General features: G+C 39.7%; 1 long non-coding RNA gene across 2 annotated transcripts; it reads right to left on the reverse strand.

Moving 5' to 3' along the window:
• Positions 1 to 473: 473 nt before the first annotated feature.
• On the reverse strand, positions 474 to 22704 carry LOC113920950. 2 transcript variants are annotated; one of them, XR_003519447.2, is made up of 3 exons: positions 22379 to 22704; positions 17949 to 18103; positions 474 to 683 (listed from the first exon to the last, which is right to left on the reverse strand). It is a non-coding gene; the product is annotated as an uncharacterized LOC113920950 (long non-coding RNA). The 2 variants fall into 2 exon arrangements; XR_003519446.1 differs by lacking the exon at positions 474 to 683 and adding an exon at positions 10744 to 11361.
• Positions 22705 to 24687: the final 1983 nt, after the last annotated feature.

Consider the following 24687-nt stretch of genomic DNA (forward strand, 5'->3'; position numbering starts at 1 on the left):
TTAACTCAGTTCTCCTTTCCTAGAGCAAATGATTTAATCTCTCTTAAACAAGCATAGTTTTTGCTACTTAAAGCACACCCTTCCTATATAATCAGTAAGGAAAAAGCCGCTTAATATGAATTCATCTTGTCAATCATTCATTCATACTCCCTTACTTCAGCGTCTATTACTAGCAGCGTTTTTTATTTGTACCTTATATTTATATATATTTGCACCTATTATTTATATGGGTGGAATGTGAAATACACCTATGTTCTCTTAGTAAAAGTTGCTGAAATTATCAAGTTGGCTAAGCTGTGAGTGTGAAATATAATTCATAGTCAGTGATTTGGGTGAAATTTACTGAACTAAAGAGCATAGATAAGATGCAAGTTTTATTTCAGGAAGAGAATGATGAATTTCAGGAGAAATGGGAAATCCTTTCAATATGTACCCAATAAAACAAAACCTATATACCAGGTCTGATCAAGCAGTTTATTGTCAACAGGTTAAAGATTTTGGATTGTATTCTAATTGAAATAGAAAGCCAACTTACTTTAAGAAGAGTCCAACTTATTTAAGAAGATCGCTCTGGCTAATATTTGGGTAATGAAAAAAAAACATTTAATAATGAAAGTGGAGAGGTTGGCTAGAGAGCTCTTGCGATAGTCCAGGCAGGAGATGATAGCAGCTTGGAGTATACACTACAATAAAAATAATTTAGGGGGAAAAAGCATGAAAAGGAAAGAAAATCCCATAACTGTAGCAACCACACACAAAGATAACACTGAGGAATATTTCTTTCCGGTAATTTTTCTACACATAATGTTTGGCTTGGGTGCATTTATACTTTATATGTAATTCAGAACATAGGATTTTTTCATGTTATAAAATGCTTTATAAATATAACCTTTCATATCTACATAATATTTTGTCAACAGATAACGTTGGCTATGTAACTATCTCCTGCTAGTGGTTATTTTAGATTGCATAAAACATTATGCTATTTTAAGTTACATTAAGTTTTTATTAGCACATTCTCACTATTGAATGTCAAAAGTATAATTACTAGTCTAAAGGTGATGAACATAGAATGATTAAAAGTTACAAAGTAATAAAGTCAGAATAAATACATTTTACTTTTGCTACAGGTGAAAGTGTTAAAGTTTGTAGTTTTGTCTGAGATATAGCTGATGTCGATTTAAGGAAACTAGCTATACAGATGAAAAATTAAACTTCTTTGGATTCTGCATATTTAAAATCTGAATTAAGAGCCAGTAGCCACTTGAACGAAGTTTCAGGACACTATTTGACTTTGCACTGGAGGCACTAGGTTCAAACACCGGGAACTAAAATCTTAACAGAGGCATCTGGATGGCTCCATTGGTTAAGCATCCGACTCTTGATTTTGGCTCAGGTCATGAACTCGGGGTCGTGAGTTCAAGCCCCAAGTCGGGCTTCGGGAATCTGCACTCAGTAGGGGTCTGCTTGAAATTCTCTCTCCCTCTTCCTCTGCCTGCCCCCTGCTAGTGCTCTCCCTCTCTCTTTCTCTCTAAAATAAATCTTAAAATCTTAACACAGAGGGAGAAGGTGTCTCCTTTTACCTCTTATACTTTTCCCTTTTTTTCTTTATTTCTTTTACTTTAAGAGAAATTGTTAGTAGACCCCAAACAACTCACAAAACCCAAGTGTCTTATTTTTCTGTTGTAGTTTACATCTTTGGCATTTGTTCATTTTCAGCATATTCTGACATTCTGCAGTTGACACGTCTGTGCCCATGACTGTAATGTTCTTTTGTCCGATGCAGAGGCTCCCTGGTTTGCTCACAGCGAGGTATTTAAAAGAGCTATTAAATTTGAAGATGACTTACTTTTTCCTATGAAAAAGATGAATGATCCAAAATTGCTTACCATTTCTACCACGACAAGTGGCTGATAGTAAGCAAGCTAGCTGGTATTTAAAAACATGAACACACTTATTTTAATGAGGAATGAAAAATTAATTGCTTTTGAGGGAAGTATGAGCAGTAGAGAGAAAACTTGAAAAAAGATGCTTGTAAATGCTCCCAGTTACATGATCTTGATGCCAAAAACAGTATAGAAAACCTATTTTTAAAAAATCAATCTGCACTATTATAAAAACTGAAGACAATTTTCTAATCTTTTAAAAATCTTTTAGACTGAGAGTGCTGGTAGATTTTCGAACTCATGTTTTAACAAATAAAAAGTGTAGCACCTTTCAATTTGTGGCAAAAATGGACTGATATCAGGGAAGGGCAATGGTAACAAGGGACTCTGGAGACTCAGGGAATTATTTCCATTCATTGGGTCCTAGGAGTGTCCCACCTCCCTACTGATCATCCTAATCATCTAGTCCATTTTTAAATATGAGATTATAAGAAAAGTGTGTAAAATTCAGGGTGGCCAGCAATTATTTTATGCCAAACAGAACTTTAGTTAATAAATAAAAATCAAATGTCTGTCTCCATTTGCATTTGAAAAACTAAATCCCCTTTAGCTGTCATTGTCTATTTGTAAATCTGTTCCTGATTCTACTCTGATGTGAGAATTGGTATGAAGTCCTTTTTATGAACTCTAATTCTTTCACATTCAGTCCCCAAAGCAGCCAGAGTGCTCAACTTCAGTGATATCAATTTTCATATTCAATTAATATCGGTATTCTTCTAAAGAACTTTTATTTACTTGGCTGTTTCTCCTTTTTCATAAATTACACTGAAGAAAAAAAATTCATCTCTGCATAAGCAAAGTTTGTGTTAATCTATCTTTCTGTCTAAGCATTGTCTTTCAACATTAGCTATAAATTGCTTTAGTCATTTCAAGGAAAAATGCTTATTTTTCTGTAATACTTTTCGGATACATTTAAGCAAGGACTACTGGAATATTAATGCTTTGATCCCAACATGCTTCACTTGGATGAGTGGGCATCTATTTCTCCTATTTTTATATTACAGATGAAAAAGCAGAAGTACCCTAGTGATGAAGGGTTTACCCAAGCTTCACAATGAATGGATAGCAGATTTCTCAAATGGAACCCAGTTGCTGTGTTATTTAGGCTTTCCTGATATATAATACCTTTTAAGGATTTGTGATATATTGTTTTACTTAATTGCTTTTAAAATTTAATTTCTATATGGAAGATGGACTGTTGGTTTAGAACATAGGCATAACAAAAGTCAGTAATGAATGGCTGTTGTCTTTTATAAAACAGCCCTTTTGAGAACCTTGATTCAAGGCAAATATTATAGTAAAGATTATGCTATTTACAGTCATTTATTACAGTTAGGAAGTCCTGGCGTCAAATTTGACTTATATGGATTTTATTGGCAGGAAGGAGTTGGTTTAATTGAAAAAGTTTCTATGGGGCACCTGGGTGATTCAGTCAGTTAAGCATCCAACTCTTGATTTCGGCTCAGGTCATCATCTCAGGGTCATGCGATCAAGCCCTGCATCGGGATCCATGCTGAGCATGTAACCTGCTTAAGATTCTTTCTCTGCCTGGACGCCTGGGTGGCTCAGTCAGTTTAAGCGACTGCCTTCGGCTCAGGTCATAATCCTGGAGTCCTGGGATCGAGTCCCACATCGGGCTCCCTGCTCGGCAGGGAGTCTGCTTCTCCCTCTGACCCTCTTCCCTCTCGTGCTCTCTATCTCTCATTCTCTCTCTCAAATAAATAAATAAAATCTTTAAAAAAAAAGATTCTTTCTCTGCCTTTTTTTATGTTATGTTAATCATCATACATTACATCATTAGTTTTTGATCTAGCGTTCCATGATTCATTGTTTGCGTATAACACCCAGTGCTCTGCCTTTCTTTCTGCCTCTCCCCACCACCCCACCCCCATTCACACACTCTCTCTCTCTAAAAAAAGAAGAAGAAAAAGTTTCTATTTTAAAACACACAAGAGTTTTCTGTTATCTGGTTTTGAACATGCAAGGCTTATGATCTGTTGCTCCTCTAATGTTTCCTGCATATACTTGATTTTATTAAATTTAGTATAACAAGAGCAGAGATTTCAAATTAGAAAGGTACGAGGATATCACAATTATTTGAAGAGACATAATTGTAGCAGTTTTATATTAACCTATCCTGAGACATAATCTTCTACATTAAGTGATTTCCTGTTTTTAAGCAAAGGCCCAATTCTTAAGCTGTCCTAAAGGAATCAAAACAACACATTTATATTAAGAATACAACCTTGACTTCATGAAAGGGTGTCAAGCTGTGTAGCTTCAATGCTCACTGAGTCTAGAGCACTGAGTACCTATATTTCCATCAGGAGCTATTTGTTCAACACGGATGTGCCTGGAAGTGTACTGGGTACTGTGCATAATGCACGGGAGATGTGCGCTGGAGGGTGCACATTTTATCTGAGCATCAGTTTTAACTCATGAAGTAGGCTCATTGAAACGGCATCATTTAAATCAGAAACAGACTCAATCCAGTACAAAACTAGCTACAAAGGCTTCTCTGCTTCATATTTATTTTTCAAAGGGATATTTTTGAGTGTGAAATCAAAGGTCCTTCTTAATGTGAGCATCCTGCTACTCTAGCCTCCTCCCTCAAGGCATCGTACCCCTAACCTATGTCCCTACTTTAGTGTTTTCTCAGTCTTGTCACGCTTCAACACACTGCTCATTCTCGATTCACGACATCCTTTTGAAATGGAATTCCTATGGCTCCTCCTTCTCCAGCTCTGCCTGGCAAATGTCTATTCATCCTACAACTCAACCTTCAGGTAAGCCATGAAGGCCTTTCTGAAACATTTTTCCTCTCTATGCCCCCAGGAGAATGTACCACTCCCTCTGTAGTCGTCTGCTAAGGCTGCCATGACAAAAAGTACCACAGCCTTGGGGGCTTAAGCAACTGTAACTGATTGTCTCACAGGTCTGGAGGCAGAAGTCCAGAATCAAGGTGCTGGCAGGGTAGGCTCCTTCTGACGGCTGTGAGGACAGATCTGTCCCAGACCTCTCTCCTTGTTCTTTTCCCCCTGTCTCCCCACACTGCCTTTCCTCTACATGTGTCTGTGTCCAAACTTTCCCTTCTTACAAGGTCACCAGTCATATTGGATTAGAGCCTATCCTAATGACCTCATTTTAATTTGATTACCTCTGTAAAGACTCTAACTCCAAATAAGGTCACATTCTAAGATAGTTGGGGTTAAGACTTCAACATATAAATTTTGGAGGACACAATTCAACTTATAATATCCTCTTTTATTCCTTTTCTCCTATTTGTGTTGTAATAATTTTTTGCACGAGTGTATTTTTTTTCTATCTGACATCTCCCGCAAGGTCATAAGTCTTTACAGAGTGGGAACCATATTTGATTATTATCTGTACGGCTGATCTAGTGTAATTCCTAGCTGAGAGCCTGCTTCCTAAAGTCAGCTGGTTGGTTTGCTGATGGAATGATACATAAGCAAAGATGCAAAATAATAGTAGTAAATATCCTCCCCATTGAACTTATAGAAAGAACTGAAGAAATGGATGTCTGGAATTCCACATTTACCTTTCTTATAGGTCTGTCTTTCTCATCAGATTGTGAATTCTTTGAGGACAGAAATCATGTTTTATTCTTGATTACAATGGAAATCACTATATTGGTGGCTTATCTTATATCCAAGCTACTTCTCCATTTCACAACTAGAAACTAAATTTCACTGGGGGAGGCAATGCATCTCAGGCTTCCTGGCTGGTTAGTGAGGGTGTGTGTTGGAGTTCTGGCCAAGATGTCAGTGGAAGTGTGGATGCGACTTCCAGGAAAAGAGGAACAGAGTAACTGGCCCATTTTATTTTTTGCCTTTGGCTGTTTCCCTTTTTCTTACCAGAACACAGGGGCAATGCTCAGAGGTGAAGCGACCATTCTGTGGAAAGGTAAATAGCACAGAGTAAGAATGGCTAAGTGAAAGGATGGAAAATATCTTTACTTCACCTCAGTCTTGAAAGATGTTTCCTTAGTATAGGATTCTAAATTAACATTTATATTCTCAGCTCAAACAGATGATTATTGCCATTGTTGCTTTTGAGAAGTTAGCCACTGCTCTAATTGCTTTTACTTTGTAGTGCCTTCTTGCTGACTGCTTTTTCTTTTTTTAAAAATCTCTTTGTCTTTGGTGTTTTGCTTCACTATGATATGCTTAGATATAAACATTTCTCTTGTTGGGATGCCTGGGTGGCTCAGTCGGTTAAGCAGTCTAACTCTTAATTTTGGCTCAGATCATGATCTCGGGGTCCTGGGATTGAGCCCCATGTCAGACTCCCTGCTCAATGTGGAGTCAGCTTGTCCCTCTCCCTCTGCTCCTCCCACTGTGTACTTTCTCTCTCAAATAAATAAGTAAATAAAACCTTTAAAAAACAACAAAATACATTTCTCTTGTTTATCATACTTGTGACTCATTGGCCTTCTTGAAAATGGGTATCAAAGTCTCTCAGCAATTAGAGAAAATTCTCAGCCATTATCTCTTCAAGTACTGCTTTTTTCCCCATTACCTTGATTATTGCCATCTGAAACTTTAATTAATGTATGTCAGACATCCCTATTCTGTCCTCCATGTCTTTAACCTCTCTTTCATATTGTCTATCTCTTCAGCTCTCTGGGCTGTATTCTGTATAGCTTCTTTAGCTATGTCTTCTAATTGACTTCTTCTTTATCTGTGTCTGTCTCATCTGCTGTTTATATTGCCTTATTAATTTCAATCTGTATATTTATGACTTCTAGAATTCTTGAAGTTTTCTAGTAATTTTTTTGCAAATATATTTAGTTCTTCTTTTAAAATTTCTTATTCTTGGGGCGCCTGGGTGGCTCAGTCAGTTAAGCACCTGCCTTTGGCTCAGGTCATGATCCTGGGTCCTGGGATCGAGCCCCGCATCAGGCTCCATGCTCAGCAGGGAGCCTGCTTCTCCCTCTCCCTCTGCCTGCCTGCCTACTTGTGATCTCTTTCTCTCTCTCTGTGTCAAATAAATAAATAAAATCTTTTTAAAAAAATTCTTATTCTTGTTCATATCCTCAAACTTTCTTCTATTTCCCAAAACATTAAATACAGTTGTTTCTTTTCTATATTTAGTGCCTGATAATTCCAATATATGAAGTCTTTGCAAGTTTGAGTCTCCTGTTTGTTTTTGCTGGTTTTCACTCACAGTGTCTTGGTTCCTGTGTGTCTTGTGAACTTTGACTGTAGTCTCATCATTTTTCTTATACTGTTTCAGTGGGAGTTCTTGAAAGCCTGGATTGAAATTCCTCTAGTTGACCGTTGAACAATGCGGGGGTTAGGGGAGCTGACTTCCTGGCACAGTTGAAAATCTGTGTATAACTTTGGCTCCCCCCAAACTTAACTACTAATAGTCTACTGCTGACTGGAAGCTTTACTTTAACACATATTTTGTATGTTATGTGTACTGTATACCGTATTCTTGCAACTAAGTAAGCTAGAGAAAAGAAAATGTTACTAAGAAAATTATGAGAAAATACATTTATGGTACTGTATGTATATTTATTGAAAAAAATCCATATATAAGCGGATACATGCAACCTGGGTTGTTCAAGGATCAACTATATATTTTCAACTTGATGTTTTTTAAAACACAAAGATATCATGAACTAGATTTCTCAAACCCACATGACGTCAGGCTTGTGGCTTTAAACTCTCAAGAGAGATTACCCTTATCTCTTACCTAACACCCAGAATTAGCCAGGTGAATGGTCCCTTCTGGGGGCACTGTCACACTGAAGGTATAGTGCTTTGGATGCTGGCTTTATGTTGAGTGTTTTTTTTTTTTTTTTCAGTGTGTAATGTCTTTATTTTTTAATTATTTAAACATTAGATGGTACTTTTCTTTTTATTATGTTCAGTTAGCCACTGTATAGTGCATCAATAGTTTTTGATGTAGTGTTCAATGATTCATTTGTTATGTATAACACCCAGTGCTGGTATTTTCTATTGGCTTTAGCTCCTTGTATGAACGTTAAATTTTACTTCCTGGCTCCTACATTTCATCAAGCAGTAACTCAAATTTTCCAGGGTTTGGTAGAAGAAAACTCAGAGAGAAAGACAAGTTTGGCCATCTCTTGCTCCACAGGATACATGTTTGCACTTTGTCTTTTGAGTCCTGAGTAGTCCTTCTTTATGTACAAGTTGATACATCTTGTATTTTCTCCAACATTCTGGTTATTTCAAGTAGGGCATCATTCAAGTTTACCTATCTCCCATACTACCATAAATAGATATAAAAATAATTGTTTACATTTGTGAAAAATTTGAGAATAAGCTGAATATCTACCGTTAAAAAATTGGAGGTATGTATACACCATAAATGTCATGAAGCACTACATGGAATGTCATAGATGTGCATATACTGACATAGAAATATCTCTAACACAAACTTTAAATTAAAAAAAAAAAGCTAGTGTACAACAGTATGCGTAATATGATTCTGGTTATGTAAAAAATAAGAACTGTATATGCTTTTGCAAGGAAACACTTTTTGTTAAATGAACAGAAAAAGATATAGATGTTTACAAGCTAAAACAAAAGGAATTTTTTGTAGGTTTTTTCTACTTTTAAAAAGTGAGAATATATTCTTTCACTACTTTGGTTTACTTGAAAAATAAATACAAGTTTAAAGGAATAAATGAGATAAGACATCTCAAGCACTCAGTAGAGTGCCTGACACATCATAAGAATTTAATAAATTTTCACTTACATTATTATTTTCATTTAAAAGTGAAAATTAGTGTTGGGGTATAGCAGGATATAATGGCAATTTGTGATGTACTAAAAATCAGTAGCAGACCTTGAATTTGAAACTTTATCTTTTGATTAAAAATACTGATCTGCTTCCAAACTATAGCTTATAGATCACTTACTTCACTTGCTACTTTCAGATATGAATAAGTATTATTCCAAAAAATGAGTTTAAAAAATGTGATCTGTGATCAAATGAGTTTTTAAAATGCTAGGTTATCCAAAGTACAATAGTTTTGCTTCTCTGTTTTGTTTTTAATGGGAGGAGTTGTCAAAGCTGTAAAATTCTGTTATGCATTGTGAGTCTCAAAAAGGGAAATCTTGTGTGACACATTCCCCAAACTTACTGAATTCCAGAATCCCTTCTCTGAAACATCTCTAGGAATTTCTCTTCCCTGAAATTCCTTTTTGGAAATACTTCACTGGAGCATAATACAGGTTACAAATATCATAATATCCATTTACTGGCTCTGAACAAATTGTGAGTTTTTACAGCCAGGTTGTCATGGTGCTTAATGGACAAGGCATTCTCTTTTATCCTTTAATTTGTCTAGAACAGACTCCAAGTATAAACACTGATTTGTTTTGTAAGGGAAGGCAAGCGACCTTCCCTGTCCATGCCTCATGCTTCTTTGGATTAGCATTGACTAATGGGTGGAAATACGACGCATCTAGAGCTGTTTCTTGGCAAAATAACCTAAAGCCAAACAACAAAGGGCAGGCATGGAAAATCAGAGAGAAGAACGAGACCCTGATGTCCTTATTTCTTCTGTTACCACACACTCAAGCACTTTGCTAATTGGGAAAATTACACTGCCATCTGTAATTGGATGAAAAAGTATTTGCTGTACATGCTTGGACTGCATAAAGGAAAACTCTATGAAGTCAGAAGATATCAAAACAAAATATGAAATTGCTTAGCTGTAAGCTATTAATAATGAGTGTATACACGCTAAGTATCTCCTTCCTCCACTTTTTACATCTGCTAATTGCATTACATTTGCAGAGAGCTATTGTCTTCATCCCTTTGAAAATAAGCCATTCAAATTTGTTTGTTCACACAGCACCAACTAACCAAAGGGCAGGCATGGAAAAGAAGAGGAGACAGAACAAGACCCCTGATGTCCTTGTTCTTGCTGATTGTTAGCACCTTCAGATACAGCCATCCCAAGAGCACAAACATTTGAAGAAAGACAAATTACAAGCTGGAGATGTACAATGTGATTTAGCAGGAAAGGAATTGCTTCCCTTTGTAATATCAGGGGTTAGCATAGTTTTGCTTGTATAGTATGTTAACGGGGCTTGACTTAGATTATTCCAGATTGTGGAAGCAGGGAGTCCTTACCTCCAAGAGCTGTCTTCAAAGCCAAAAACCCTCTCCTCCTTCTAGAAGGGGAAATCTCTTTGGTGACATCAAAAGAACTTCCTTACTCTAATCTGTAGAGAAGTTGAATTGAATGGGAGCTTCTCCACTGCCTGGAATTAAACTATGACTTTTTTCTTCTCAATTATGAAAAAACAAAAAATCGATGATGTGGATTTCTAATTCTTCAAGCATGAAAATGCTAACTAAATTCAGTATTTCTCGACCCTTGCCTCTGAGTGGATGTGATGTATGGAGGGAACTGAGAGGAGAAGGAAGTATATGGGTTACTGTCCACATCTAGAAAATTCTCGCTTCTGATAAAGCTGAATTTGATAATTGAATTAATAATAAGGAACAGAGCCTGGAATATGTCTTGTACTGCCCTACATTTGTGAAAATTTTTCATCTGTGCTTTCTCCTATCCGTGAAAGTGACAGTGAGAAATGGCTGTCCATTAACACAAAAGCAAAACGTCATAATGTAGTAGTGATGCTTGAAGCTTCCTGCAATGCTGGAATTTTTAGAAATCATTAATAATAAATTACCAGCAATGCCAAGGGAAGCTGATAGCATTTCTCTTTGGTAGGTAAAACTCTCCTTTATAAAATAATAATATCCTGGGTCGTATGTCACAGCCTTCAGCAATTTTCTTAAAGTTATTTTAATTTAACACCAGAGTTACCAACATTGAATTCATTTTACAGATGGAAAAACTAAGACTATTCTATCAAATGATTGATTGTTCAGAATGAATCAGAGTATTTCAACTGAGATCATCAGCTTAGCTCCAGATTTAAATTTAGGCCTCTAACATATTTGTTAATATGACAGGCACAAGTAGAAGTCATTGGTTCATGAGTTGGGGTTGGAGTGGTGATGGGGTTCTATTAATTACAAACTCCGGGTCATTTATTTCATCCATCAAATTCAAGAATAAGCAACAACATGATAAATGATTAAAAGGTAAACTTGGCCCATATTTCCCAATATGTGGTTGGGGGCCATAAGGGGAGTAAGCAACTGTTCTCTTAGAGAAAAGGAAACAAACACAAAGCTTGCAAACAAGAAAGCAAAACACTCAAGTCCAATACCCTTGTTTATCAGCTCATGAAATCCATATTCAGTTGTCAGTGTGTACGAGGGGTCCAAAGCAAGGAACAAGTTCAAACATGCTCTGAAAATCTTCCCTCCTCTCATTTCCATCAATTCCACTCAGCAATTATCCAAGAACTTGATGGCTTCCTTCAAATTACAGAGTCTAGAGGAAAACAAAACAGAAGTAAAATGGCCTAAGTACATCCAAAACCCAGGACCCCCAGAAAAGGACCTCATGTAGGATAGTTCTTCCCCGTGCTATCATTTGAGACTTCCTATTTGTAATATGCCTAATCAGTCTGTTGAAATAAGGACTGGCTCAAGCTCTTGCTTCTTTTGTCAGAAGAAAATTGATAAGAAGGTGAATTCTGAGATATAAGTGGTGTGACTTTAACCAGGACACCTCCCATCTTTGGATTTGTTCCCTTTATGGGTAACAGGAGGTGGGGAGGATTAAAACCAGGATTCCAAATCACAGACCCTCCAGCAAGCCCTGGACTACCTGATGGTTTAAGTGCCTCTATGCTTCAAAATTCTATGGTGCTTTTTGGTTGAGCCGCATTGGTAAAAGTCATTGACTCTTTGACCTGGTTCCAAGCTGCATGTATATAGCCTTTTATTTTATAAATTCCTAAGATGATGGTCCACAAACAAATCAGAAATACAGAAAACCACATAAAATAACAAGTTCCTGAATATCTACCATCTTGGGCAATTGGCTTATGTTCATAGTTTGTGAAACAGCTGTAAATCATCGGTCTCTTAACTTCTTCATTCAGTCACAAAGCTCAAGATTCTATTCCACGCAAAGAAACAGATCTTCCCTCCAGTTTGACAACTGTTGAAACTGTAGGCAGACTGAATAATAATGATTTAGGACAAAACCTTAAAATTTAAGCTGCCTTAAAGAAGAATACATAATTTAAACCTCATATAATCTACTAACCTTATTCCAGTCAGATACATAACCAAACTTCTTATCAGACCTTAATAGATAAAGTTCAATTTCTTTTAAGTTAAGCCTCAAAAGAATTAAAGGACAGATGAGGAAGGAGGGGGAAAATGTGTTGAAAAAAAGGCTTGATACGCCCTCACAAGTTTAGTGGTCAATGCTGAGAGAGAGAGAGAGAAAGAAAGAGAAATAGCCATGAATATACATTTCATTTTTCTGGATGTGAATTAACTGTACAGGCTGTCATCTTCGCTGTGTTCTTCCTCATGGAAAAGATTTCAAAACAACTTGCCAACAGGATCTCAGCTGCCTTGGAGCAAGGGAAATGGCATCTCCCATCCTGGAATTCTAACAGGAAATTGCCTTGAAAGAGTTGATTGGGCTCTTTCCCATGACACCTGATTCATATCCTTGACAGATTTAATTCTCAATGAAGGCGGAGCTCATTAATGTTTCTCTGAAATTGCCCTGAAATATTGAGAACCAATTCTCCCAAACTTGACTTGCTCATCCTTGTGCAGCATTTTTAAGAAAAATGATCCTGCCACATTAAATGGCCTTTGACAACCAGAGCCAGGAAAGTTCTCTGACATATTTGGACTCTAACTGTGGTCAGGGTCCAACATCCTGCAAGCACTCCTGGGGATCACAACAAAGTTTCCATCTTTTCTCTTGTTTGCATTACTTCCTGGGAAGGTTCAAATTAGGCAAATGTCAATATTTTGATGCAGTGACATGATAAATATTCACAGTTAGGACTTGGAATTGCATTTTTGAAATGGTAGACTGCAGGGGGTAAGACAAGCAGATAAAACAAACTGAACACCACAAAGAAAAATCAATTAAGAGCCTTGAGGAGACATTCTACAGAATAATCTCTAACAAAAAAGCCCTCAATCTCAAGATGTTCAAAATGGAATTTATGGTCTTCCCTCCAAAACCTGGCCCTCTTCCTGATTCTTATCTTGAGGATGGCATCCCTGTCGGACACCTTTGCACAAGCAAAAACCCAAGAAGACATTCTTGATGTCTCCCTTGCTCCCAGTCACCATGTAGAATCCTTCACCAAGTCCAGTTGCTTTTTGCCTCTTAAATGTCTCTTGAATTTGACTCCTCTCCACCTCCACTGTCTCCACCATCATTGCTCATCTGAGGAATGCAGAGTTGTTTAGCCTTCTCTGTTGACTCTGACCTTCTACAATCCATTCTCATGCCACAGCTAAAATAGTCTTTTTCCAAACTTAAATCCAATGACAATATAAACCTGCTTTAACACCCTTGATTGCTTTCCACTTACTCTCTGGAAAAAGTCCAAGATCCATAACATGGCCTACAAAGTACTCAGCGTTCCAGCTTCGCCCACCTCACAGGCTTGATTTTGAGCTACTTTCCTTCATTCACTGTGCTTCAGTCACTTGGGCCTCCTTCCAGCTCCTCAGACTCACTTGCTTCCTCCTACCGGGGAATTTCTGCAGATGACGTGATGCCCACTGTGTCAACTCTTTGCCTCACACTTCCATTTCTACTCACCTAATTCACCCTTATACATCTTTTAGATCTGAAATCAAGTGTCCCTTTTTTAGGAGAGTCTTTTCAATTCCCTCAGTTCAGGTCATGTTCATTGTTAGAGAATTGTCATCCTTTCCTGCAAAGCACTCAGCCAATATGCAATTTTACGTTCATTCCTGTGCTTATTTGATTACTATTTGTGTCCCTTACTCTAATTCAAGTTCAATACCACAGAGACCATGTCTGATTTTTCTCACAATTGCATTTTTTGTTCTATCAGTTTCAGTGAGAAATATGCTTAAAAGCTTCCACTGGCTGTGGATTTGCTTATTTCTCCTTTAAGTCTATCAGTTTTTCCTTATGTATTCTGAACCTACATTATTAAATGCTACAAATTTAAGACTATTCGACTATTCTATCATCCTAGAAGATTAATCCTTTTAGAACTTTTAAATGGTCCCTATTTGCTGTACAACTTACTTTGTTTGATACTAGTATACCCATGCCAGTGTCCTTTTGGATAAGATTTGTAGCATATGTCTTTCCTTATTCTTTACTCTTATTCTTTCCGTATCTTTGCACTTAAGGTGCTTCTCATGTAAGTAATATACTACTGGGTCTTGTTATTTTTAATGTAGCCTGACAATATAAATCTTTAAAACTGTTTGCAATTGTTAATTATATTTAAACAAATATAATTGCTGAAACACTTGGGTTTAAATTTACCATCTTGCTATTTACTTTTCTTTTTTTTTGAAGATTTTATTTATTTATTTGAGAGAGAGAGAATGAGAGAGAGAGCATGAGAGGGGGGAGGGTCAGAGGGAGAAGCAGACTCCCCACCGAGCAGGGAGCCCGATGCAGGACTCAATCCCAGGACTCCAAGATCACGACCTGAGCCGAAGGCAGTCGATTAACCAACTGAGCCACCCAGGTGCTCCACTATTACTTTTCCAATTTATACCACTTATTCTATGTTCCTTCCCCCCTTACCTTCTTTTGTGTTTATCAAGTAGGTTTTACTACTCCATTTTTTGACGTTTTGGCAGTTACAAAACCTTTTGGCATTCTTTCAGAGGCTACTTTAGAGATTCAACATGAATCTTGACTTTATTAAAGTATAATTTATAAAAGTATATTTTTATCAATTCCTGTACAATGAAAGGACATTTAAACGCTTTGACTTTACTTATCTTCATTCTGAATTTTGTGCTATCATTGCCATTTATTTTAATTCTACAATATTTAAAACCCCATGACATTGTTAGTATTGTTCCTATGTAGTCAATATTTATTTAGATTTACCTACACATATCTTTTCCTTACTATTTGTTCTTTCCTATAATTTTTGCTGTCATTTAGCTTTACTTTTTTTCTGTCTGAAGACCTCTTTTGTGTATTTCCTTTAATGCAAGTATCGATGATGAATTCTTCCAGAAAATAGAGTGTTCAAGTCTCTGAATTCAGCTAAATATTTGCAAAAAAAAAAAAAAACAGAGAAGAAAGGGACTTGTTGAAAGTCTAGGAGAAAAAATGGAAGGAGCTCCAGTAGATAAAAGAGAGTTCCGTGACATGTCAATTTTTTTTAAGTGGGCAAGACTTCACTATAGTGTCTAGGGATGCATATTTAGATAATCAAAGTATAAATACAAGAAAGCAATTACAATAAAAGTGTTAAAGGGTAACGGTTGCTTTTAGGGAAAACGGTGCAATGTGATTGGGATAGCACACAGATGAGGTTTCTGAGGGGCTGGTAGAGTTGTATTTCTTTATGGTGGTTACAAAGATGTCAGTCTTAAAAATCATGTATTAAACTCTACATTTGTTTTGGGTGGTTTCTGTGTCTGTGTTTTATTTAATAATAAAAAGATAAAAATAAAAATACACTAAAATTTAGTAAATTTTATCTTCAATATTGAAGGACAATTACTATAATATTCACTTGGAAGGGGTATTTTGCACCTTAGAACAGTACACCAATGTCTTTGGCTTCCATACCTTGTCTTAAGAATTCAGCATTAAGTCTTGTTGTTTTGATAATATGCTTTTTCCTCTAACCACTTTTAACATTTTTATCTTTGTCTTTGGTTTTCAACAGCTTTATTATGGTGTACCCTGCCATAGTTTACTTGTGTCTATCCATCATGGAAGTCATAGGGTTTCTTGTGCATATGGCTTGATGCCTTTCATCAGTTTTGGAAAAATCTCTTCAAATATTGCTTCTGCCCATTCTCTTTCTCCTCTTTCTGGCACTACAATTATACCTCTATATATAATAATTTACAGTGTCCCATATATCCCTTTCCTTTTTTTCCTCTATTTTGCATCCCTTCTTTTCTTTGTGGTTCAGTCTGGATATTTTCTACCAACCTACATACATTCTGGCTCATCATTTCTCTCCTCAGCTATGTTCAATGTGCTCCTAATTAATTAAAATTTAATTTTATTTATTTTCTTTTTCAGTTCTAGAATTTCCTTCTTATTCTTTTTTATAGATTCACCTATAGATTTATAGCAACCTTTTGAAATTCTCCATCTTGTTGTCAGTTTTCTTCAATATATTTAACATAGTATTTAAAATGTGTGTCTGATAACTCCAGTGTCTGTAGAGCATCTGAATCATCTACAGATCTGTTTCTACCATCTTCAAATTTTTTTTGATCATTGGATGGTCTCCGGGTATACTAGACTTTTTAAGAATTCTGAATATTGGACATTATTGTATGAAAAATTATAGGATGATTTGAGGCTCTGGGTGACATTATCTTTCTTAACAGGAGATAGTTTCTAGGTGGTTAAGCCAAGCAAATCACCTTAATCCAACCTCAGCTGAAGCTGCCTTGGGTTTTTGTGAGAGCTGGTCTGTACCTACTTTGCCTTACTCCTAGACTGTTGACCTTGACAGCTCCCAGCTGAAAGCTGGGTGTTTCTCAGTGCCCCTCCTCCTCCTTAGCAGGCCATGAACTCCAATTTTGTCCCATGAGATTGCTGAAAACTCTCTGCAGCCACTTATGATCTTGCCCATACTTCCAGCAGAAAGTAGAGCTGCATATGAATCTGACCTCCGCTCATACACCTTTGCTCTGGAATCTTGTCTACTAATGCCCTTGCTGCCTTGGCAGCTCTTGTAGTCCTTCAAACAGATTTCTTTTTTTATTTTTTTCCCAATTATTCCTTCTGGAAGGGTCTAGTCTGATAGAAACTCATCTATCCTAGTTGCAAAGAAATGTCTGTCTTGAAATGACTACTATTTATTGAACATGGACTCAGAGGCCCTGTCACTTTCTCACAGCACTCTGACGTTTTCCTCTGTGCTAGTCTTCACAATTTTTAATTAATTTTCTTTATGTTTCCTTGTTTAACATCTGGCTCCCCCTTCTCAGTTGTGAGTCAGGAGGCATCACATCCATTTTGTTCAACTTAGTATCTAGCTCAAAATCACCAACTCAATAACTATTTTTAATGAATAAGTACAGACTTTGGGGCTAAGAATTTTATTTTATTTTTTAAAGACTTATTTATTTATTTGAGAGAGAAACAGAAAGAGGAGGGCAGAGGGAGAGGGAGAGAGAAACTCAAACAGACTGCACTGAGTGCAGAGCCTGACCTGGGGCTTGATCTCATCACCTGAGATTACGACTTGAGCCGAAACCAAGAGTCAGTAGCTCAACTGACTGTGCCACCCAGGCGCCCATGGACTAAGAATGTTATATACATTATGTCATTTAATCCTCACCATAAGCATGGGAGGCAGGTATCATTATCCCTATTTTAGAGAAGAGATAAAGGAAAATTAGACAAGTGCACCACTCCGCGTGTTACCATATATTGGATGTTCTGTAAAACTCCTCTTCTTTGGCACTTAAATCATTAAGTTTTTGCAACTGGTACATGCAGCCACCTTTTTATTTTTTAATATGCAAGCTTTTAAAGCATCGTTCAATTCCTCCTCTTCATTTTCCTTTTTCTCCTTTTTTAATATTCCACATCTTTCTTTTTGCGGCCTTTGATGCTCATCAGCATCTCATTAGCAAATGAACTAGAAAAATAAAAGATGATGAAACTCACCACAGCTAGGCAAGGTGTCTGTGCTCCAGTATGCCAAGAGAAGGGCACATACTCCCCTCCCCTCATGCCTCAGGGGACAGCTTTGGGACCTGGCCTCATTTATTTAAAACAATTTTTTAAAGTTGTTTCATTTCATTTAATTTTTTTTTAAAGTTGACTTTATTTAAGAGGAGTTTTAGGTCTATGCAAAATTAAGCAGAAAATACAGAGTTCCTACTTACCCCTCGCCATACACACACACTCACACAGAGTGGTGCATTTGTTAACTTCGATGAACCCATATTGGTTTATTCATTTTTATCCCCCTGTCTGAAACCATCTGGGATTGTGTGTTTGCTCAATTTCAGCCATCTTCTGTGAAGAGTCCTCTTTTGACCTGCAGTTAAAATGTAAAAATCTCTGCTTCTTTGTCAGCATTTATTCTGTTCCTAACATGCTGCAGGAAAGTTCAGTTACCTCTGAACTTTGGCCCTCTAGCACATTTCCGTGTTTGCATGCTCAAAACCAGGCAATTAACTTAAATACTTCATTCTTAAAGGAAATCAGGTACACTCTCTAAAAGCCATAAATGATCACACTCTCACGTTGAGTCTGAAGCCTTTGTGATGCTGTTCACATTCCCAGTGCTCTCCCATCCTGCCCACCAGACCAGGCTGTGACTCGGATCCTACCACATCCGTGAAGCCTGCCTTAACAGGCTCCATCCCACATTTTTATTTTTCTCTGTGGCACCATATCTGGTATCAAACTGTCCTTGAGAAAGTCATTAACTCCCTCTGAGTTTCAGTTCCCTCATTTGAAAGTGTGGCTCAAAACACTTCCAGACAAATTTGTAGGTAAATTTAAATGTATCTTAATGTGTCCATGCTCAACACACAGCAGATATGCAGCAGACACCAGTGCTCCTGCTCTCCCTAACTGCCCAGGTGTGTCTGGGGGGCAGGTGCACAGTGTGAGAGACAAGACAATAAAACCATATAAAAATGGGCTTGGACATAGAGAGCCCCAGAGAGTAATACCTCAGTGACATCAAGTCCTTTCCGGGTTGGTGAAGACAGCAGGTTGTGAAGTAGCTGAAGGGAAAGGAGGAGTGAGGGACAAGGGGTACCCCTGTGTGGGCACAAGGAAGCAGAGCATGAAGTAATAACCACATGCATATCTCAGTGGGGACTATGCTTTCAGCTCAGGAGTCAGAGGACATAGGTAGGATTTGCCCACATGAAGGAGGAGGGGACGGATTTCCCACAGGGGTGCTGCAGAGGGATCTATGACTCTAGGCACAAAGTGAAGCAATTCCAGGGCTCTCAGAGGACAATGAGTTGATAGCTGTGGGGGGCCCTGGAAGGTCAAGAGGAGCCTGATAGGAAAACATCTCGAATGGGTAAGAAGGATGGAATTTATCCTGCAATCACGGAGAAGCTCCTGGGACACTTGGAGCTGGCATGTGACATGACGCCTGAGACACTTAGGCAGCACAGAGGACAGTGGAGAGAGCCCGGAGTCTGGGGAGCAGGTATGAAGTTCTCGCAACAGTCCTATATGAGCTGATCAGGCCTCACCTCGAGGGCAACCGTGGGAATGGAAAGGAAGGGATTTATGTTCAAGCACTATCTTCTAAAACATTTCTATGACCTCCACTTCTTTTGGATTTTTTTCCCATCACCATTATATGACAGAGTACAGGTGTTTAAATAAGCTTTTCACTTGATGAGCACTAAAAAAAACAAAAATCTACTTAAAAGTAGAAGACAATAAAATGGACGTGGTTCTGAGGTCTTATTTTTAAAACATTGTAAAGGAATGGATTAGCAAACCCTCCTCTGCCACCACCATCAAAGAGAGATCCTTAATATGATATAATTAATTATAAATGACTTCAGAACTGGAGCTGTTCCACTCAGGAAGCAGAGAGCAGAACTATGACCACTTTTGTGATTTCTCTTCAAAGGTAGACAGGCTCCACACAAGCAGAAAGAAACATACGCTTGTTAACATTAGTGGGTGTATTGTTCCAAAATGGGCAAGCGAAGGTCACGGTGATGGGGAAATTAAGTGACCTGTAAGAGCATTGGCTGTGGCTCTGTCAGGCGAGGAGGAGAGAGAATTGGACCTGGGAGCCCTGCAGGCTTCGCCCTTGCTCACAGAACCATAGCCCGCCCCACCCTCCCTGCCCTCGGCGTGCAGGGACTGAACACAGGCCTGTCAGTGAGCATCCAACTCATTGGAGCTCCTTGGAGGAGCCTGGGGAGGAATATATTGGGGTATATCAAGAGGCAGCAAAGGATCAAAAATGGAATCATCACTTTTGGAAAAAGGCAAACATTTCCGAGGGCCAGGGTTGGGTTACTGAACTCAGAGACTTGGAATGGGGCTTTTTGGGAGTGGTCTGGAAGGAAGAGGGTCCCAGCAGGAGTGCATGCAGCACAGCCATCAAGTGCTAAGACCCCTTCTGTGCCGAGTCGGGCTCTCCCGCTGCCATCCCACCCAATTCTCCCCTCCATGGTGGATCTCAAGCCCTGTTTTATGTATAAAAACTGGGAAGCTCAGAGGCCTGCAGTAGGTCATCCAAGACCCTACATGGCAGAGCCAGGACTGAAATCCAGGCACCTCTGTCCATGGATCTTCCTCTGCCCTATTATGACAGTTACTATGATGAAACCTAAGAGGGGGAAGTGACTCTAGGCAGGGCCTGTGGTTTGTGTATTGTTAGCCTCATTTGAGACGTGTTATCTGGTCCAAAACAGGACACTCCTCCCCTTGCACCGCTCTCTCTCCCTGGCCTGTGCCTTCTCTAGAGAAGCTCTTTGGTGTGGCTGGTGGGCCTTCAGAACTCCCTGCTTCTGTTGAGAAAAACTTTGAGTGAGGAATTCAGTTGCACTTTGGACTCAGCCCTTTGACCTGGATGTAGAGAAGGAAGTCCAAATCCCTGCACCCTAGAGAGGGAAGAGTGCTGGCAGCTAAGTCAATGTGACTTTCCAGCAAGGAATGTCCTCCATTGAAGCCAGGGACAGAATCTCAGCTCCCCTGCTGAAGTGGCCTGCTTCACTTAGAAAACCAGTGCCCCCCTTCCTGGCTAACTCCTACTAGGCTTGTAGTAAGTCTCTAGAGAGGGGTTACCCCTCCAGGACATGGACCCCCCCTCTTCTGACTGGGCCCAGGGCCTCTCCTGGCGTCCCCACCCCACACTGTGTCCCCCTGCCATGATGTTGCTGTTTATGTGACTTCTCCCCTGCTAAAACTGTGAGCTGCTTAAAGTCAAGGAGACCGATCTTCCCCCTTTAAGAATCCCCAGTGCTACAAACCCTTAATAACTGTTGAGTAACTAAACGAACGAAGCTGGCCAGTCCAAGCCTTTGTGGGGAGTATAAAAGCAGAGTTCTGACCTGAAGTACAGAGACAGTCAGACACTGCCCACCTCAGATTCCAGAAACTTCTTCCCTCCTTCCTTTATCCCTCGGAGTGTGATCTTTTCCCAACCACTCCCAGCAATATCAGAAATACTTTGGGAGATCCACCTTCATCTAGGGAGTGGCACGGTACAGAGGAGCTCAGCTCCTTGCTTCATGTCCATGCTTCATTCTAGCAGGGTGCGAGCAGAGGGCCCAAACTTGGTCTTCCCAGCAGGGAGGAGGAAAAGTGCAGCTTCACATTCCCACTTGATTAGGTTTGTTTCAGGCAGTTATGGCTAAGGGTGCTCATGGTTGGGAAACAAGAATCAGAGGATGTTTCCTTTCCATTCAAAAGTGTGTCCGTCAGTGTGACCTCCTTTAGTTAATAGCAGGTTTCAGAAGTACAGGTCAGAGGTAGCTGGGGAACCTAGCACAACCCAGAGCAGATGCAGCAGAGAGTGGGGAGGCAGAAGCTGGGGAAGGCGGTTCATCTCCCTGAGTGGTATGACAAGGCAAGGGGTAAATGAGTGTGCACGGGCCTGCTTGTCCAGCCCGGCCATGCCCTGTTCAACTTTCTGCCAAGGGTCCCCTCTGTGCCATCCCCTGGGGCTTGGAGGGAGGCCAGGGGCTGCTGCAACCATGAAGGTGGGTTGTTTGCCCACTCAGCTCCTCTCCTTTATGGATCCTCACCGTGCGGGGTGCACAGCTGGCTCAGGGTGGGGTGGAGCCTCCTGCTCAGAGTTCCCAGGTCCCTGTGGGGTGCCGCCACCCTCAGCTGCCCTTTCCTCTCTGTGTGCTCTCCCTGCTTACTCTTTACCCAAGGATTCCCTACACAGTGTGTGGAGCAGTCCTTCAGAGGGAGGGTTGGTGGCCAGACAGACTCAAGGTTGCACTTAGGCAAATTACTTGTTCTCTCTGAGCTCTATTTTTTTTCTCATCTATAAAATAAAGCTAAAAAACCCACATTGAAGGCTGTCATGATGATTAAGCTCTGGTTCTCAACCCTGGCTGCACGTCAGAATTCCCTGGGGAGCCCTAAAACGCCAATACCTGGGCTCCACCCAGATCAATGAAATCAGAGCATTTGCAGGGTGGGCCCGGGCATCAGTATTTTAAAGCTCATATGTGCATCAGGCTGTGATGACAAAGTAGAGGTAAGGTATATAACATGAATGACATAATGCCTCCAGAATATAATATGCCATTAATAAACGATGCCAATATCATTATTACTCTTTCATTATTGCTGCCCCGAATCTTACCTCCACCAAGAAAAGAAATCTGCCTCTGAGCTGCTCAGGGCAGCCATAAGAGTGTCTTGAAACAGCCAGTCGGGTGTGAAGACTCCATTTCTTTAAAATATGTGCGTGTGCTCACTCATCTCCTCATGGCGTGACCTCTCCTCTGGCACACTTTATCCAGCCTGGGTCTGTGCCAATGCAAACATTTCCAGTTGAAACCCAGTGCCCTTGTTTCCAGGTGCAATGGTCTCCAGGGAGGCAGCTGTCAACTTTTGCATCCCCAGTTACCTTTGCTCTGCTATAAACAGATGAGTCATTGTTGGTCCCAGCAGGTGGATTCACATACAGTCCTGGGCTATCCTGTCTGGTGGCTTAGGCTGTTGAGACGATGCCCTTGGTGCCTATGAGGGAGTCATAAAGTTGGGCTTGACACTCTTTAAAGTTATCTTTGTTTGCTGATTGTTTGGCTAGAGGGACTGGTGTTGAGTTATTCCTGGCTTCTCTGGGGCTCTGCAATGTTAAGCGAGATGATAAGCTTAATTGGGGTGGAAGGAGGGCAAGCAGCCCTTCATTAGCTGAAGCAATGGGTCAAGCAGATTAGCTCAGATAATTGACATGGACAACCCCCTAGCTCCACTTTGGATATCAGTTCCCTTCTTTTTCCTAATCTAAATATGTTCTGGGTGTTGTTTGCAGAAGCGCAGGCTAAAGGTTAAGGTTTCTACATATCCCATCCCTATCTCGGTGGTGGTGGGAGGTGGTAGCTTTGGTTCAAAGCCAAATATTTACATTTCTCTCAAATCTATCCATTACTTTGCTTCCAAACCATCCAGGTCTGGGCCAGAATCATCAAGAGATGAGGCATCTATGCCTCCTACCAGGATCCCCACATTCCCCCTTGCCTCATGGAATAGCTAGAATGATGCTTCTAATCTCAGGTCGGATCATTTCACTCCCCTACTTGAAACCCATCAGTGATTTCCCCATCATTCCCAGGATCAAGCCTCACCCTTTGACAAGCCTGCACCAGAATCCGGCCACCGTCCACCTTGCTATCTCCTGTGGCCTCAGGCGGGTGGGGGGTGGGGGTGGGGGGGTGGGGGCGTGGGAGGTCGGGGGAGATGGCTCCTCTCAGCTCCACGCTTCTTTTCCTTCCAGGTCATGGAGCCTTCTTCTTCCACCTGCCTGGAGCACTTCCTCAAGTGTAACTAACCCTAGAATCCTTCAGTTTTCAGCTTTAACTTTACTTCATGAGGGAAGTCTTTTCTTCCTCCTTCCAGGATTTCCTGTCACATGACTCCCTCACACTCAGAGTTTCTGATGCTAACGATTCTCAGGTTTTGTCGTTACCACTTGTCTAACCAGAATTTAAGTTCCATGAAGGAGGGACCTCATCCATACCCTCCTGTGTACCCCCCTCTCTATTCTTAGCACCTAGTGGGTGTATGTAATTTAGGATGAACCCTGTTAGCACTTGCCAAAGGCAGATATTTGTCATCCTTTCAACAGGTCCACTGGGAAAGGTCAGAGCAGTGGAGTTACCAAAGGAGGAGAATATCACTCAGAGAACAAGCAAGACATGTTATCTTTTCCTACAGCAATCAAAGGGTCAATAGCTACCTATAATGTGTAAGGAACAGTGTAAGATATTTTTTCACAACTTTATTGAGATATAATTAATATACAAAAAGCAAAACCAAACCACAATGATATATATCATCTTACACCAATTTGAATAGCTATTATAAAAAAAAACAACATAAATATTGGCAAGGATGTAGAGAAATTGAGACTGTTGGTGGGAACGTAAAATGGTGCAGCCACTATGGAAAATACTGTGGACATTTCTCAAAATATTAAAAGCAGAACTATGATATGATCCAGCAATCACACTTCTGAGTATATATCCTATTAGCTATTTTAGTTATAAGAAATATGCATTTTATTGGTTTGTATTTTTTTCAAAAAATTATTTGCTAGACCATCAATAAGTGAGGCCATTGTTAACTGCTTGAAAGAATGGGCATCACAGCTGACAGTTATTTAGTGCCTATGGTGTGTGCCAGGCACAAGAACTGCATGAGGTAGACACTATTATTACTCAGTTTTGTGAACGAGGAAACCAAGAATGAAGTAATTTGCCCGCTGCTGTGTGGAGACCATATTTGAAACCAGACACTGCTATTCCAGGACAGGCACCCATTACATGGTCTCCCTGTAGAACAGCCTACCACCTTCCCAGATTTAGGGTCTCACACATTTGCAGGAAAATATCACAGGCTGAGGATGTGTAATAGATTTTTCAAGAGTAGAAGCCATTGCTCCAAGAG

The sequence above is a fragment of the Zalophus californianus genome, chromosome 3 (assembly GCF_009762305.2).
Source record: "Zalophus californianus isolate mZalCal1 chromosome 3, mZalCal1.pri.v2, whole genome shotgun sequence".
Taxonomy (NCBI): Eukaryota; Metazoa; Chordata; class Mammalia; order Carnivora; family Otariidae; genus Zalophus; species Zalophus californianus.